This window comes from Heterodontus francisci, unplaced genomic scaffold (genome assembly GCF_036365525.1).
Source record: "Heterodontus francisci isolate sHetFra1 unplaced genomic scaffold, sHetFra1.hap1 HAP1_SCAFFOLD_83, whole genome shotgun sequence".
Lineage (NCBI taxonomy): Eukaryota > Metazoa > Chordata > Chondrichthyes > Heterodontiformes > Heterodontidae > Heterodontus > Heterodontus francisci.
This window is the reverse complement of record NW_027141917.1, coordinates 1566417-1570582: the sequence shown is the minus strand read 5'-3', so window position 1 is coordinate 1570582 and position 4166 is coordinate 1566417.

The following is a 4166-nucleotide window of genomic DNA, read 5'->3' as shown; positions in this document are numbered from 1 at the left end:
TTGTTACTGACTGTCAGTGTATGTCTTTGTTACTTGGTGTAAGTAGGTGTCTGCGTTACTGGGTGTCAGTGTCTGTCTGTGCTTCTTGGTGTATGTGTTTGTCTGTGTTACTGGGTGTCATTGTGTGTCTGTGTTACGGGGTGTCAGTGTGTGTCTGTGTTACTGGGTGTCAGTGCATGACATTGTTTCTTGGCGTAAGTGTGTGTCTTTTTTACTGGGTGTCAGTGTATGTCTTTGTTACTTGGTGTAAGTGTGTGTCTGTGTTGCTGGTTGTTAGTGTGTGTCTTTGTCACTTGGTGTAAGTGTGTGTCTGTGTTACTGGGTGTCAGTGTGTGTCTTATTTACTGGGTGTCAGTGTATGTCTTTGTTACTTGGTGTAAGTGTGTGTCTGTGTTACTGGGTGTCAGTGTATGTCTTTGTTACTTGGTTTCAGTGTATGTCTTTGTTACTGGGTGTCATTGTTTGTCTTTGTTACTTGGTGTAAGTGTGTGTCTGTGTTTCCGGCTGTCAGTGTATGTCTTTGTTACTGGGTGTCACTGTATGTCTTTGTTACTTGGTGTCAGTCTGTATCTGTGGTACTGGGTGTCAGTGTCTGTCTTTGTTACTTGGTGTCAGTGTATGTCTATGTTACTGGGTGTCAGTGTGTGTCTTTGTTACTTGGTGTAAGTGTGTGTCTGTGTTACTGGGTGTCATTGCATGTCTTTGTTCCTGGTTGTCTGTGTATGTCTTTGTTACTTGGTGTCAGTGTGTGTCTGTGTTACTGGGTGTCAGTGTATGTCTTTGTTACTTGGTGTCAGTGTGTGTCTTTGTTACTTGGTGTCAGTGTCTGTCTTTGTTACTGGGTGTGTGTGTGACTTAGTTTCTTGGTGCAAGTGTGTGTCTGTGTTACTGGGTGTCAGTATGTGTCTTTGTTACTTGGTGTAAGTGTGTGTCTGTGTTACTGGGAGTCAGTGTATGTCTTTGTTACTTGGTGTAAGTGTATGTCTGTGTTACTGGGTTTCAGTGCATGTCTGTGTTGCTGGGTGTAAGTGTATGTCTTTGTGACTGGGTGTCAGTTTGTGTCTTTGTTACTTGGTGTAAGTTTGTGTCAGTGTTACTGGTTGTCAGTGTATCTCTTTGTGACTTGGTGTAAGTGTATGTCTGTGTTACTGGGTGTAAATGTATGTCTTTGGTACTGGGTGTCAGTGCGTGTCTTTGTTACTTGGAATCAGTGTGCGTCTGTGTTACTGGGTGTCACTGTATGTCTTTGTTACTTGGTGTAAGTGTGTGTCTCTGTTACTGGGTGTCAGTGTGTGTCTTTGTTACTTGTTGTAAGTGTGTGTCTGTGTTACTGGGTGTCAGTGCATGTCTGTGTTCCTTGGTGTGAGTGTGTGTCTTTGTTACTGGGTGTCATTTTATGTCTTTGTTACTTGCTGCCCGTGTATGTCTTTGTTAATGGGTGTCAGTGTTTGTCTTTGTTACTTGGTGTAAGTGTGTGTCTGTGTTTCTGTGTGTCAGTGTATGTCTTTGTTACCGGCTGTCAGTGTTTGTCTTTGTTACTTGGTGTAAGTGTGTGTCTGTGTTTCTCGCTGTCAGTGTATGTCTTTGTTACTGGGTGTCACTGTATGTCTTTGTTACTTGGTGTCAGTGTGTGTCTGTGTTACTGGGTGTCAGTGTATGTCTTTGTTACTTGGTGTCAGTGTATGTCTTTGTTACTTGGTGTCAGTGTGTGTCTGTGTTACTGGGTGTCAATGTATGTCTTTGTTACTTGTTGTCAGTGTGTGTCTTTGTTACTTGGTGTCAATGTCTGTCTTTGTTACTGGGTGAGTGTGTGTCTTAGTTTAAGTGTGTGTCTGTGTTACTGGGTGTCAGTGTACGTCTTTGTTACTTGATGTAAGTGTGTGTCTGTGTTACTGGGAGTCAGTGTATGTCTTTGTTACTTGTTGTAAGTGTATGGCTGTGTTACTGGGTGTCAGTGTATGTCTGAGTTGCTGGGTGTCAGTGTATGTCTTTGTTACTGACTGTCAGTGTATGTCTTTGTTACTTGGTGTAAGTAGGTGTCTGCGTTACTGGGTGTCAGTGTCTGTCTGTGCTACTTGGTGTATGTGTTTGTCTGTGTTACTGGGTGTCATTGTGTGTCTGTGTTACGGGGTGTCAGTGTGTGTCTGTGTTACTGGGTGTCAGTGCATGACATTGTTTCTTGGAGTAAGTGTGTGTCTTTTTTACTGGGAGTCAGTGTATGTCTTTGTTACTTGGTGTAAGTGTGTGTCTGTGTTACTGGTTGTCAGTGTGTGTCTTTGTTACTTGGGTAAGTGTGTGTCTGTGTTACTGGGTGTCAGTGTGTGTCTTTTTTACTGGGTGTCAGTGTATGTCTTTGTTACTTGGTGTAAGTGTGTGTCTGTGTTACTGGGTGTCAGTGTATGTCTTTGTTACTTGGTTTCAGTGTATGTCTTTGTTACTGGGTGTCATTGTTTGTCTTTGTTACTTGTTGTAAGTGTGTGTCTGTGTTTCTGGCTGTCAGTGTATGTCTTTGTTACTGGGTGTCACTGTATGTCTTTGTTACTTGGTGTCAGTCTGTATCTGTGGTACTGGGTGTCAGTGTCTGTCTTTGTTACTTGGTGTCAGTGTATGTCTTTGTTACTGGGTGTCAGTGTGTGTCTTTGTTACTTGGTGTAAGTGTGTGTCTGTGTTACTGGGTGTCATTGCATGTCTTTGTTCCTGGTTGTCTGTGTATGTCTTTGTTACTTGGTGTCAGTGTGTATCTGTGTTACTGGGTGTCAGTGTATGTCTTTGTTACTTGGTGTCAGTGTGTGTCTTTGTTACTTGTTGTCAGTGTATGTCTTTGTTACTTGGTGTCAATGTCTGTCTTTGTTACTGGGTGTGTTTGTGTCTTAGTTTAAGTGTGTGTCTGTGTTACTGGGTGCCAGTGTATGTCTTTGTTACTTGATGTAAGTATGTGTCTGTGTTACTGGGAGTCAGTGTATGTCTTTGTTACTTGTTGTAAGTGTATGGCTGTGTTACTGGGTGTCAGTGTATGTCTGTGTTGCTGGGTGTCAGTGTATGTCTCTGTTACTGTGTGTAATTGTTTGTCTTTGTTACTGGGTGTCAGTGCGTGTCTTTGTTACTTGGTATCAGTGTGTGTCTGTGTTACTGGGTGTCAGTGTATGTCTTTGTTACTTGGTGTAAGTGTGTGTCTCTGTTACTGGGTGTCAGTGTGTGTCTTTGTTACTTGGTGTAAGTGTGTGTCTGTGTTACTGGGTGTCAGAGTATGTCTTTGTTACTGACTGTCAGTGTCTGTCTTTGTTACTTGGTGTAAGTAGGTGTCTGCGTTACTGGGTGTCAGTGTCTGTCTGTGCTACTTGGTGTATGTGTTTGTCTGTGTTACTGGGTGTCATTGTGTGTCTGTGTTACGGGGTGTCAGTGTATGTCTGTGTTCCTGGGTGTCAGTGCATGACATTGTTTCTTGGTGCAAGTGTGTGTCTTTTTTACTGGGTGTCAGTGTATGTCTTTGTTACTTGGTGTCAGTGTGTGTCTTTGTTACTTGGTGTCAGTGTCTGTCTTTGTTACTGGGTGTGTGTGTGACTTAGTTTCTTGGTGCAAGTGTGTGTCTGTGTTACTGGGTGTCAGTATGTGTCTTTGTTACTTGGTGTAAGTGTGTGTCTGTGTTACTGGGAGTCAGTGTATGTCTTTGTTACTTGGTGTAAGTGTATGTCTGTGTTACTGGGTTTCAGTGCATGTCTGTGTTGCTGGGTGCAAGTGTATGTCTTTGTGACTGGGTGTCAGTGTGTGTCTTTGTTACTTGGTGTAAGTTTGTGTCAGTGTTACTGGTTGTCAGTGTAACTCTTTGTTACTTGGTGTAAGTGTATGTCTGTGTTACTGGGTGTAAATGTATGTCTTTGGTACTGGGTGTCAGTGCGTGTCTTTGTCACTTGGAATCAGTGTGTGTCTTTGTTACTTGTTGTAAGTGAGTGTCTGTGTTACTGGATGTCAGAGTATGTCTTTATTACTGAGTGTCAGTGTATGTCTTTGTTACTGGGTGTATGTGTGTGTCTGTGTTACTGGGTGTCATTGTGTTTCTGTGTTACTTGGTGTAATTGTGTGCCTGTGTTACTGGGTGTCAGTGTATGTCTGTGTTACTTGGTGTAAGTGTGTGTCTGTGTTACTGGGTGTCATTGTGTTTCTGTGTT